Genomic DNA, 14,632 nt, shown 5'->3' on the forward strand with positions numbered 1-14,632 from the left:
ACACTTCATAACACCTTGAGAAGTTATGTGAAACTGTCATGCTTTGATTTCATGATATTCAGATTATACCGTTCACACACTCGAACACAAATCCAGTTCATGATGAAACTGGAAGAAAAAAAAAAACTTCTCTCCGGGTTTTTCATTTATGTCCAAATACAAGCTCCCCTACATATGCAGATCTTCTTGTTTGTCTTTCAGCTTGTTTCCTGTTTCTCAGGGGTCACCACAGTGGATTTTACAGTTTCCATCGTACTGATGGAAACTGGGCGCAGCACCAATGGAGGCCGTTGTTAACCCAGGCCTTGACAGATCCGGTCTGGTCTTGTCCTCACCTTTAAGACCCTTAATAACCTAGCTCCTTCATATCTTTCTGAACTCCTTCATATCCACACGCCCTCCCACACTCTCAGATCCTCTTCTGCTCTCTAACTCACTGCACCTTTGGCCCGCTTGACTACCATGGGGTCTAGAGCCTTCAGTCATTCTGCCCCCCGCCTATGGACCTCTCTCCCACAAGACAGTCACAAGACTGACTCTCTTTCAACCTTCAAATCTCATCTCAAAACGCACCTTTTCAAACTGGCATATTCAGTCTGATCCACGCTTCATTGAGTTTGGTGCAGATGATGATGTTATACTTATCTGTTGTGTTAACTTCTTATTGTCTACCTGCTTTGTTTTGATGCTCTGCTGTCTGATACAGTGCTGCTTGGTTTTTACTGTGTTCTGTAAGGTGCCCACAGATAAAATGTTTTGTTATTGTTATTATTATCGTCATCATCATCATTATTTATTTATTTTGCTCTTTTTTATTCAGCAAAACGATTTGACAAAATTCACGCTGGATACCCTTCCTGACACAACCAGTAACCCTCTGGACGGGGGCACAGGTAAAGCACAGGATGGCGCCACATATACAAATAACCTCCCTGAAATCAGTTGCTATTGTCTAACATTCCTGATTGTTGTGTCCAGAGATGAACTTAATCCCAAATCAAGTATTGTCTGAGAAGATCTGTGCACCAATAAGAAACAAACAGGCGAGAACAAGACTGGGTGCTAACTGAAGCTACAGTCTACTACTACTACTACTACTACTACTACTACTACTACTACTACTGCTACTACTACCACTTCTACTACTACTACTACTACCACTACTACTTCTTCTTCTACTACTAATACTACTACTGCTACTACTACTACTACTACTGCTACTACTTCTACTACTACCACTACTACTTCTTCTTCTACTACTAATACTACTACTGCTACTACTACTACTACTACTTCTACTACTACTACTTCTACTACTACTACTTCTACTACTACTACTACTACCACTACTACTTCTTCTTCTACTACTAATACTACTACTGCTACTACTACTACTACTACTGCTACTACTTCTACTACTACCACTACTTCTACTACTGCTACTACTACTACTACTACTACTATTACTAATAATAATAATAATAATAATAATACTAATGCTAATACTTCTACTACTACTACTACTACTGCTACTACTACTACTTCTACTACTACTACTACCACTACTACTATCTACTACTACTACTACTGCTACTAATACTACTGCTACAACTTTTGGCTGCTCCTGTTAGGGGTCATCACAGTGGATCATCCATTTCAGTCTAAGTCTAAGACAGTCTAAGTCTGGGTCAGTCTAAGTCTAAGACAGTCTAAGCCTGGGTCAGTCTAAGTCTAAGACAGGGGCATGGACACACGTGCTGTTGCATCATGGTACCTTTTTTTTCTAAACTGTGTTGAAACAGTTAAGTTGTGTTCCACTTGATGTCTGACGTCAGAAATTCTAGCTGGTTGGTCACAAAAAGAAGTGCTGCACCTCCCAGTGGCCAGACTGGAAATAACAGGGGACAAATATGGACACCCACAAGAGGCTGACGTTAATATGGCTGGCATTATGTCAGTAATATTTGGCAATGTAAACTGGCCCATTACCAAAGAAATGTATCAGCTGTGTTGTAAATTAATATTTCAAACGTATGTTTGGCCATTTAACACACTGTTTTTATTTTTCATAAAGTTTGAGACCATTCAATGTTGAAAATCAAAATTATATGTATTTAAGAGAAGACATTGTGAATAATGTTGTGTACTATTATGCTATACAGCCTTGCTGAGCTCTAATAAGTGCATCTTGGTGACCTACAGACTGAAAAGAAACGCTCTGAGTTTCACACTTCAACTTAAAGGACCAGACGACCCCATTTTTCCAGTAAGAAGTTGAAATTTCGGACTTTCCAGCACATCCGGAACACATAAGTGCATAGTGTAGTATATGTTTTTGTGCTCGCATTAAAATGTGTACTCACAACTCTTTTAACAGAGATACGTATGTATGTATTTATTGGAGACATTGATCACTTCTCCTACTTCGGCAGCCTTCTCTCCTCATAAACTGACAACGAGTCTGAGGTCAACCATCTCCTGAGTTGTGTCAGTGGTGCTTATGCCAGACTCAGTAAGAGTCTTTGAAGACCGAGACCTAAAGGCCCAAACAAAACTCCTGGTCTACAGAGGGGTGGTTCCCCCCACCCTGCTGTATGAAGCAGAGTCATGGACCACCTACAGCAGGCACCTGAGAGTCCTGGAACAATACCGCCAAAGATCCTTATGAAAGATGCTGAGGATCAGCTGGAAGGATAGACGCACCAACATCAGTGTTCTGGAAGAAGCCAACATGACTAGCATCACCACCACAATAATGCAGCACCAACTCTGATGGACAGGCCGTGTCATCCGCATGTCCAACACACGTCTCCCCAAAGAGATCCTGTACCCCAGCTGAAGGAAGGTCAGTGAGCTCCCTGCAGGCAAAAGAAAAAACCGTTCCAAGGACAATATCAAGCCCAGTCTGAAGAAATTCACCATCACACCGAGCACCTGGGAAGACATTGCACTGGATAGATGCTCCTGGAAGAAATCCGTGCAGGAGGTAGCTACATGTCATGAAATGGAGCTCCACTGTGCTGCAGAGAAAAAACCACAGCACCACAAGGAGACAGAGAACAAGACTCAACCACCACCACCAACCACCACCACTTTCCCCTGTCCACACTGCACCAAAGTATGTGGATCGCAGATCTGCCTCTACAACCATCTGAAGACCCACAAGTAGACAAACCAATTGAGAGGACAGTCATACTCGCTTCAAGTGACCACCGATGATGATGATGATGATGATGATGATGATGATGATGATGCATGTGTGTATGTATGTACTTATGTTTTATGAAAACTGTTGCTCAATTCTGATGGTTGTAAAGCACTTTGGCACAAAACCTGGCTTGGTGTTGAGTTGCTCTAAATATAAATGTGACCTTGACCGAGACCTTGTTATTATATCACATGACAGGAACATGTGTAACCCTGTGGTTAAATTATAGGCCTTAGATATATTATACTGCACTATTAGATAAGAGTTTGGCCTATGTTTGTTATTTTGTATACCTTTTGAATATGAATATATTATATTGTTGATATTGTTCTGCAAAACAGTTGTTTACCAATGTGAAATGCATTTACTTTTATTGTTGAAAACTTACCATTGTTGTGATTGGTTGGCTGTGGAGAGAATACCTTACCTTGAATGTGATTGGTTGAGAGGGCGGCGGAAAACGTCAGCACGAGCAGACTGACCTGGAGAGAGAGGAGGTCTCTCGTCCCTTGTGTGAGCAACGGAGCAGTGTGATGTCGAGTTGTTATATGCTATTTTGCGGTGAGAGAAATGTAATTGGAGTTTAGTGAACCGTGATGTGTGCGGGTGTCTCACCGAGACCCATCCCGGGAACTGTTTGTGTGGATTGGGGAGACAAACTGACTACTCGTCAGTCCCATATGTGGACCCAGCGACGTTACGGAGCGAGCTAGCCAGTCGGTGTCCGTTGTTAGCACAGCAAGACGGGCGAATGGACTGGATGCGGTAAGGGGCTCTCCCCACAGTGAGTCGGGCCGTCTTCTAGTTTAGCGAAGTAACGTTATCAGTTACAGTGTAGTGGTGGGTTCATGCGACCATCGAGGAACGCAGAAGGAGTCGTCTGTTGCCGTGTTGGGCTGCCGAGGCGAGCGCCCGGTTCGACCGTGTTGAGATATGACTATTGTATTTAGAAATCACGTCAGGACACAGCGCTGTTGCTCGACACAACCTCTCCGTGGCATTCTTTATTTAGACTGACCCAGCATCAAAGGCAGACCCGATCAAACAACCCAGAGCCCGCAGGCATCACCAATCGATCCCAGCACAATAGAACAGCACCAAATCAAATGCAGCACTGTCGATGTGTGCATACATAACATTTCCCGCCCCCCCCCGGCAGGATTTCAAACATGAAAGGTTGACACAAAGTCCTCTAGGTGGCCAGGGCGTAAACGTGTGCGAACAGGTCGCGGGGCGGCCTGAGGCTGGGCAGGCCGAGGTGGGGAGGGAGATGGCAGGGGAAGCTGAGGCCCAGAAATGTCTGGGGCCCGTGTAGGAGCTGCATGAAGCCCCGGGGCGTCTCGCCATGCTGAGGGAATGGCTATGGTTGTGTCACCAGCTGTGTGTGGCGGAGCTGACACCTTCCGTAGACGACTGGCGTGCCACCGAGTGCCATCGCTGAGGAGGTAAGTGGCTGGGCCCAGCTGACGGGTGACTTGGAGAGGAGAGGACCAGTATGAAGCCATTTTATTGTCCCTGTGGGGCCTGCGGACCCTGACCCAGTCTGACACATTGATGTCTGGCACCCTGGTTCGTTTTGACTGGTCAAACCGTTGCTTCATCCGCGTCTGCTGACGAGTGACTGAGGCTCTGACCCCAGAGGGAGGTGCCTGAGGTGTGGAGGGGCGGAGCCTGTCAAGGGGCATGCACAGTTCCCGGCCTAGCATGAGAGAGGCTGGGGAGACGCCTGTGGTCGAGTGCTGTGTGGCCCGATAGTGCAGCAGAGTGTGACGGATGGCCTGCGTGAAAGAGCACCCTTGGGCCATGTGTGCTCTGAGGCCGTTCTTCAGTGACTGGTGAAAACGTTCAACGCCGCCATTGGCCTGGGGGTGGTAGTACGCAGTGCGTATATGACGGATGCCCTTGCTGTCGAGATAAGCAGTGAACTCAGCAGAGACCAGCTGAGGGCCGTTGTCAGTGGTGATGGCCTTTGGGAGGCCCCAGCGAGAGAAAAGAGAGTCCAGGAAGTCGATGATGATCTGTGAGGTCACAGTGCCGGAAGTGGTGAGTTCAGGCCATTTTGAGTGTAGATCGTAGGCGACCACCATGAAGCGTTGGTGGTGGGGAACTCCATGGATCTCACCACAAATGTCCAACTGCAGGTGTTCCCAGGGCTGAGAGGGCCAGGCGAGAGGTTGCAGGGGTGGGGGAGCCTGGTGGCCAGTCTTGCCACTCACAAGGCAGGCAGAACAGTCCTTCACCAGAGCCTCAATATCTCTGTCTATCCCCGGCCACCACACCAGGTCTCGGCAGCGCTGTTTCAGTTTCACAATGCCCAGGTGGCCTTCATGCGCCGTATTCAAAACACGTGCACGGAGAGCAGCTGGGACCACTGTGCAAAACCCACGTGCCACGCAGGTGTCGTTCCAGCAGGAGAGCTCCTGTCTGACTCGGGCGAACGCAGCCAGCTCCTCTGGGACCTTGTGAGGCCAGCCGTTCTGGATGTAGGTGCGGAGCTGGGAGAGGACAGGGTCCTGTTCGGAGGCTGCCCTCAGCTCCTGCAGAGAGACAGTGGCCTGGAGGGGTGTGTGTAGCATTTGGACAATGTCCTTTTCCACACAGTCAGTGTCCGTCTGTGGAGCTGGGGTGGAGACAGAGCGAGAGAGCAGGTCGGCGACAACATTGTCTCTGCCTGGGGTGAACTGCAGGCTGAAGTTGTACTGGCGGAGGCGGTCAGACCAGCGGTGCAGCCTCAGGGGTTTGTGGCCTGTCCCAGATGTGGACAGCAGCGCTGTCAGGGCCTGGTGATCTGTCCTGAGGGTGAAGGAGCGGCCATAGAGGTAGAGGTGCCACCTTTCACAAGCCCAGATACAGGCTAACGCCTCACGCTCACCCACGGAGTACCGCTGCTTGGTCAGGTTGAGGGCACGGGAGGCGAAGGCAATGGGCTTCTCCACACCGTTCTGGGTTTGAGACAGCACGGCCCCTATCGCTGTGGCTGATGCGTCACAGGTCACAAAGGTGGAGCTGGAGATGTCGAAGTGAGCCAACACTGGTGGTGAAGTCAGTTGAGTCTTGAGATCACGCACAGCGTCACTGCATGCCTTTGACCACACCCATGGCTCGTCCTTACGCAGCAGCTGGCGCAGGGGGGCTGTGGTCGCAGAGTACTGGGGAAGAAACCTCAGGTAGTAACTTGTCATACCCAGGAAGGAGGCGACCTGGGCGGCCGAGCTGGGCTCAGGGATGGCCTGAATGGCGTCCACGTTGGATTGTAGTGGAGTTACACCGCTCGCTGACAGCCGGAACCCAACGAAGTCGATGGCTGGTACAGAGAGGACACATTTCTCAGCATTGAGAGTTAGCTTGTGCTTGGACAGGGCTGCGAAGACCATGTTAAGGCGCTTGTCGTGGATTTCACTGGTGGGCCCGTGTACCACTATATCGTCCAGATAAATGGCCACGCCCAGTATGCCAGCCAGCACGGAGACCATGATTTTCTGGAAGCAGCTAGGGGCGGAGCTGAGACCGAAAGGCATCCTGGTGTAGCGAAACACTCCTGCATGTGTCACAAAGGCTGTGAGGTTTCGGCTGCTGGGGTGGAGGGGCACCTGTAAGTACCCCTGTCTGAGGTCGAGCTTGGAGAACACCTCAGAGCCATAGAACTGAGCAGTGAGTTCTTCTGAGGTGGGCAGTGGATACTTATCAGGGACCACTGCCTTATTTACTGCACGTAGATCGACGCAGACACGCAGGCCCCCCGACTTCTTCTTAGCCACCACGAGGTTTGAGACCCAAGGTGACGCGTCCACCGGTTCAATGATGCCAGCTTCCAGCAGTTGTTGCAGCTCGGCGGAGACCCCATCACGGAGAGCCAACGGGATGCGGCGCAGTGGTTGGATGACAGATTTCACAGCAGGGTTGAGGAGAGGTTGATGGGTGAAGGCGGAGAGGCAGCCCAGCCCCATAAACAGCGATGGCCACTTCTGCTGCCAAGGTGTGGCGACAGTCAGGATTGCTGCCCCCCTTGTGTCTAAGAGGGAAAACCCCAGAGCGGAGAACAGGTCCAGGCCCATCAGGTTGGCCCCACGGCGTGCCACATGAAAAACTGCATTGGGCACCAGCTTGGTTCCATAGCGGACAGTCACTTGGAGAGAGCCAACCAGATCGATTTTGGAGTCACCATACCCACAGAGGACAGCTGAGGGTGCGGACAGTGGCAGTGAACCGAAAAATTGACTGTAGGTATCAACATTCAGGAGAGACACACTTGCACCGGTGTCCAACAGCAGGGGGATGCACACATCATTAATGTTGACTGTGCATGATTTGAATGACACTGGCCCAGAGCTCACCTTGTGAATGACGGCGGTTGAAGACTGGGGGGTGTGGCCCTCTGACCCAGCCGGGGAAGATCGACAGACGTTGGCAAAGTGATTGTGCTTACCGCAGCTACGGCATGTCTGGCCACGGGCAGGGCAGTTCTGAGCCCTTGAAACATGAGACCGAGACCCACAGTTACCACAGGACTGTTGAGGGCGGGGCCGAGAACGCCGTCGTTGCAGTTGCAAGACGTCCCCAGTGGAGTCGGCGCCCGCCTCGCTCTGGCTGGGTTGCGTCCCGAGGGGCAGCCGTGAGTAGAGGGAGGAGTCGTTGGCAGCTTGACTGGAGGTGGCCACTTGCTGTGTATTTAGCATAGCAGCACACTCAGCTGCTCCCTCAACCTGTAGTGCGATGGTAATTGCTCTGGACAGCAGCAGATCATCTTTTTCCAGCAGGAGAGTCTCACGCACCTTTGCGTTGTTGGTGTGTTCGATTAGCTGGTCGCGAACCATCTCGTCCTGAAGCGCGCCAAACTTGCATGAGCTAGCTAGCCCTCGCAAATTAGCTACGTACTGCCGCACAGACTCACCAGGCAGTTGGTGTCGCTGACGGAATATAAATCGCCGAAGGAGGGCACTCTGTGGAGCAGCGAAATGGGTGCTCATAAGTCCCACAGCTTCGGCAAAGTTTGTGACGTTCCCCAGAGTCCCGAGCACACGATGACCCTCTGCTCCCAAGCAGTGAAGCAACAGAGCCGTCTTCCTAGCCTGGCTCACGTCGTCGAGCCCTGAGGCGATGATGTAATTTTCAAAACTATGTAGCCAGCGAGTCCATGGTACCGGAGGCTCGCCAGGTAACGCCAGGAAGGGGGCAGGTGGTGGGAGAGAGATATCAGCCATCCTCGTCGCCAATATTGTATTTAGAAATCACGTCAGGACACAGCGCTGTCGCTCGACACAACCTCTCCGTGGCATTCTTTATTTAGACTGACCCAGCATCAAAGGCAGACCCGATCAAACAACCCAGAGCCCGCAGGCATCACCAATCGATCCCAGCACAATAGAACAGCACCAAATCAAATGCAGCACTGTCGATGTGTGCATACATAACAATGACACCAGCGTATTTGTATGACTATGTGTTACTGTGTACTATTATTTTGTTTACGACTTTGTTTGTCCACAAGTGGGCGGTGTTGCGCTTGCATGCGCGGATTGATTACGTCACTGAGACGCCGTTCATTTTCTTCATCTCCCCAAACTACCGAATAAACGGAGGCTGCATTTTTCCCTCTAGCAGAAGTTCGGTAGTCAGTACGATTCTTTATAACGGTTTAATAATCCACTTCATCTGCGCAGAGATAGACATAAAGTATTAGTCTAGTCTTCTAACAGGTTATGGGCCCAGATAACGTTGGATTATTTAGTAGTTTGATAAAAGAAGTACACGAAGTGTGATAACCTCGGATGGCGGAATGCGCGCAGGTTAGCACGGAGTAGCAAGTTAGCAAGTGTGAAGCTAGTTAGCATCGAGAGAGGCTATCGGGAAGCTAACGGAACGCTAAGCTAAGCTAACGCTACCTAGGGAGATGGAGCGGAAGAAGAGCAGGTGGCCCACATTCAACGAACAGGCCGATGAGTATGAACTGTGGGAAGAGCGAATGCTCTGTTGCATGCGTGGTGTGGGGCTGAAAACCACCATTCTTACCGAGCCCGCGGGACCTTTGACAGCGGAAGAGCAGGCCCTAGACGAGGAGCGGAACGCCGACGCCTACTGCGCATTGGCGCCTTTATTGGACAACACAAGCTTGGGACTGATCTTCAGAGAAACGCAGAACAAAGGTAGAGAGAGTCTACGGGTGTTGCGGGAACATTACATTGGTAAGGGCAGACCCCGGATTGTCACTCTGTATGTAACATTGACTGGGCTAAAGAAAGCTGATAATGAGACGATAACCGAATACATTATCCGAGCTGAACAAATCATTACGGCTCTCAAAGGGGCGGGAGAAGCACCGAGTGAGGGACTAATGATGGCCATGGTGATGAGGGGGTTACCCGAGAGATATAAGCCATTCACTCTAATGGTGACACATGGCGACAGTGAGTTGACATTGGGACAATTTAAGGCCAAATTGAGAAACTTTGAGGCGGCAGAAGATGTAGATGCTACAGCATCGGACGAGACGTCCGAGAGGGTGATGAAGGCCCACGCAGCGCCTAAGAAAAAGCCAGTGAAACGCTGTGAGGGAGATGATCAAACGGTGTGCTGGCGATGCGGTGACAAAGGCCATCGGAAATCGGACTGTTCACGCAGCGTGTGGTGCAGCTTCTGCCGGATCAAGGGTCACACGGACAAAGTGTGCAAGAAGAAGGACCGCGCTGATGGAGCCAGATGTGCACGCGAGCAAGGTGGCGGCGGCGGCGGTGGTCACGGAGCAGGTCGAGGTTAGGGACCGGGGAATGCTGCGGAAGAAGATAACTACATCTTCAGAGTGCAGGCTGGAGAGACGAGCTCAGCAGGACCAGGACGACGGCAACAGTTCAAACCAGGATTGATTGTGGACTGTGGGGCTTCTTGCCACATAGTCAATGATAAGAAGAAGTTCAAGAGCTTTGACAGCTCGTTCGAGCCAGAGAAACACTGCATGGAGCTGGCGGACGGTAAGTGCACCTTTGGTGTGGTGCAGGGCAGGGGAGATGCTACGGTATGTCTGCTCGACAGTGAGGGGCGACGGTGTAGAGTGACACTGCGGAACGCACTATATATTCCATCATACCCCCAAGAGCTCTTCTCTGTGAAGTCTGCGACAGCACACGGAGCCAGTGTGTTCTTCAAAGAGGGCAGAGATGCCCTGATGTCACCGGATGGTACCAGGTTTGACATTTTTGTACAGGGGAAAATGTTCTATTTGCAAACTGAATGTGTTGTTGAAAAGTGCCATGTGAGCCATGATATAGAAACTTGGCATGAGATAATGGGCCACTGCAACTATGACGATATCATAAAGCTACAGGATATCACTGATGGTATGCATATAAAGGGTAAAGTGTGTAAACCTGACAAAGAGTGTGCAGTATGCATAGAAGGGAAGTTTACCCAAAACAGGAACAGGAAATCTACAGACAAAGCCAAGACACCACTGGAGTTGGTAAACACTGATTTAGCCGGTCCTGTGGCAAACGAGTCCATTAATGGTTTAAGGTACATGCAATCATTTACAGATGTGTGCACAGGGGCTGTGTGTGTTTATTTCTTAAAAACAAAGAGTGACACAGTGCAAGCGACCGAGAAATTTCTGGCAGATGTAGCTCCCTATGGGACAGTGAAATGCATAAGGTCGGATAATGGAACTGAGTTTACAGGCAAGGAGTTTCAAACCCTGTTGAGACGGAACAAAATAAGACATGAGACGTCCTGCCCATACTCTCCCCATCAAAATGGCGTTGCAGAGAGAGAAGGATGCACACTATTCGAGATGGCAAGGTGTATGCTAATAGATAGTGGTCTACCAAAGAGCCTCTGGCTTTATGCTGTACAGGAGGCAGCCCACACCAGAAACAGATGCTTCAACAAGCACACAGGCACTACGCCATACACGGCAATGACAGGAAAAAAGTGCAACATGGCTAGAATGCAAAAGTTCGGGACAGAATGCTATGCTTACCAGCAGGACAAGGGAAAGTTAGATTCTAGATGTGAGAGGGGGCGTTTTGTAGGACACGACAAGAACAGCCCGGCCTACCTAGTCTACTACCCTGACCAAGAGAAAGTACAGAAACACAGACTAGTTAAGTTTATACACAAGGCAACTAGTGAAAATGAGACTCAGACACCAGGTCTGCACCCAGAAGACTGGGTAAGAGAGAGAAAGTCTGTTGAGACAGCTGCAACTCAGCCTAGAGTACAGACTGACGGTACACAGTCAGCACCCGAGGATGATGACGAGGAGCACCCAAGGGTGACGTCACAAGCCTCAGCCAGTGGGAGGTACCCCCAAAGGGAATGCAACCCTCCGAGATACCTGATTGACTATAGTCAGGGCGACAGTGATGACAGCTCACTCACTACTATATATTATGCATACAGGGCAGTGTGCGGTGTCCCTCTGACCTTTAAAGAGGCCATGGAATCGCCAGAATCAGAAAAGTGGTCCAGGGCAATGGACGAGGAAATGGAGTCTCTAAGAGACAACAAAACATTCACCCTTACGAAATTGCCAGAGGGCAAGAAAACAGTGGGAGGAAGGTGGGTGTATTCGATAAACACAGATATAGACGGACACGACAAGTACAAGGCTAGATTTGTAGCAAAGGGATATAGCCAGAGAGCTGGGGTGGATTATGGGGAGACATTTTCGCCAACAGCCAACCTAACAAGTGTTCGAGTGCTTCTACAGAAGGCGGCTCAGTATGACTTGATTTTACACCAGATGGATGTAAAGACGGCCTATCTTCATGCCCCCATAGACTATGACATATACATAGAACAACCTGAGGGTTATATTGAGAAGGGAGAAAAACTAGTGTGTAAACTAGAGAAGTCAATCTACGGCCTCAAGCAGTCTGGCCGCAATTGGAATTTACTGTTACACGAGTGTTTGACAGGTGATGGTTTTACACAAAACCAATCAGACCATTGTGTGTACTCCAAGGAGTCAAAGGAAGGGAAAACGATCATTATAACCTGGGTAGATGATCTTATCATAGCATCAAGCAGCACAGAGATGCTGAGTAAATTGAAAAAGATGCTGTCCACAAAATCCAGGATGAAAGATCTGGGCAGGTTAAAGTGCTTTCTTGGGATGGACTTCACTCAGTCCGCCAACTGTGTAACAGTTTCACAACAAAGGTTCTCTGAGAAAATATTGGAGCGTTTTGATATGCAGGAGTGCAGGGTAAGAGAAACCCCATGTGAGCAGAAATTAGTCTACTCAGAAGATGCACCAAAAATGTTAGATGTGAAAAAGTACAGAGAGGTGGTCGGGAGTCTAATATACTTAGCTACATGTACACGTCCAGATTTATGTTTTGTTGTGAGCAAGCTATCTCAGCATTTTGCACAGCCTACTGAAGAGCAATGGGTGACAGTAAAACATGTGTTTCGTTACCTTAAGGGCACCACAGACAAACAGCTCTGTTACAGGAAGAGCGACGAGAAGCTTGGCTTACAGGCATATAGTGATGCCGACTGGGCTTCAGATACTGCGGATAGACGCAGCACATCAGGTTACTGTGTGAGCATGAGCAGGGGAAGTGCACTTATCTCTTGGAAAGCCAAGAAACAAGCTACTGTGGCACTTTCTACGTGCGAGGCGGAGTATATGGCTCTGGCTTTAGCCATCCAGGAATGTATTTATGTTGAACAGTTACTGGGAGGTATTGATTCATATGAATACAAGAGAACAGTGGTTTATGAGGACAACCAGGGGACAATAGCTTTAGCGAAGAACCCGGTGTGTAGGCAACGCTGCAAACATGTGGATATCAAATACCACTTTATAAGGTCTACCATAAGAGATGAAAGGATGTCATTGGTCTATTGCCCTACAGACGAAATGGTTGCGGATGTAATGACGAAGCCCGCATCCAAGGTAAAACTGAAGACATTTGCTAAGGCAATGTTTGGTGTGTGAAATGTGAGTGGTATGGGTTATACCAAGTTTATTTTAATTTTGTTCTATGAATATGAAAAGGTATACAGTAAGCTCATGATTCATAAGTGGGAGTGTTGAGATATAACACCAGTGTATTTTTATGACTATGTGTTACTGTGTACTATTTTTTTGTTTACGACTTTGTTTGTCCACAAGTGGGCGGTGTTGCGCTTGCATGCGCGGATTGATTACGTCACTGAGACGCTGTTCATTTTCTTCTTCTCCCAAAACTACCGAATAAACGAAGGCTGCATTTTTTTCCCTCCAGCAGAAGTTCGGTAGTCAGTACGATTCTTTATAACGGTTTAATAATCCACTTCATCTGCGCAGAGATAGACATAAAGTATTAGTCTAGTCTTCTAACAGCCGCAGACCAGCATGGGCGAAGACGAGACGCAGACGATGGGGACTGCGGCGATAACAGGTCGTATTGTTTTAAGCTGATCGGTAGCGGTAGTCCAGTGAAGAGGACGGTTAACACTAAAGGCTTAATGGTGGACTGTGGTGCGACATCGCACATGATAAGTGACTTTAAGAAGTTTAAGACTATCGATAAAGCTTTCAGACCTGAGAACCATGTGACTGAACTAGCTGATGGTACTAAAGTTACTGGGGTTGCCAAAGCCAGAGGAGAAGCAGAAATCTCCCTTGTAGACAGTAAGGGTCACATGGTGAGAGCACTGCTGAAAAATGCTTTGTATATACCAACCTTTCCACAAGATATGTTCTCTGTGAGGGCAGCTACAGGCAACGGGGCAGAATTCCATTTCAAAGATGGTGATAACTGGATGGGTGTCCATGATGCTACAAGGTTTAACATTGAGGTATGTGGTCAACTGTATTATCTGCCCACGGTTACTGATGAAAACAATGACAAGGTCAAGGTGTGTCATGATATTCAACCATGGCACAGAATAGTTGGACACTGTAACTTTGATGATGTCTCCCGACTGGAGAATGTGGTCGATGGCATGAAAATCAAGGGAAAGTGTGATAAGTCCACTCTCAACTGTGACATATGTATAGAGGGCAAAACTGTTGAGATCAGAAACAGACAGGCCGATAGCAAAGCTACAGAGATGCTAGAAGTAGTTCACACTGACCTGTGTGGTCCTATGGACCCAACCGACAGAGACGGGTATAGATACACAGTAGCCTTCACAGATGACTATAGTGGTATGACTTGGACCTATTTCCTTAAGACAAAAAGCGACACATCCAGAGCCACAGAGAAATTCCTAGCTGATACTGCCCCGTACGGGAAAGTCAAGACTATACGCTCTGACAATGGTACAGAATTCACTGGGGAGAGAGTTCCAAGACCTTCTTAGGGAGAACAGGATCAGTCATCAGACTAGTGCTCCTTATTCGCCGCATCAAAACGGAACAGCAGAGAGAAATTGGAGAACATTATTTGACATGGGCCGGTGCATGCTTATTGAGAGTAAATTACCAAAAAAGCTATG

This window comes from Lampris incognitus, chromosome 11, assembly GCF_029633865.1.
Source record: "Lampris incognitus isolate fLamInc1 chromosome 11, fLamInc1.hap2, whole genome shotgun sequence".
NCBI classification, from domain to species: Eukaryota; Metazoa; Chordata; class Actinopteri; order Lampriformes; family Lampridae; genus Lampris; species Lampris incognitus.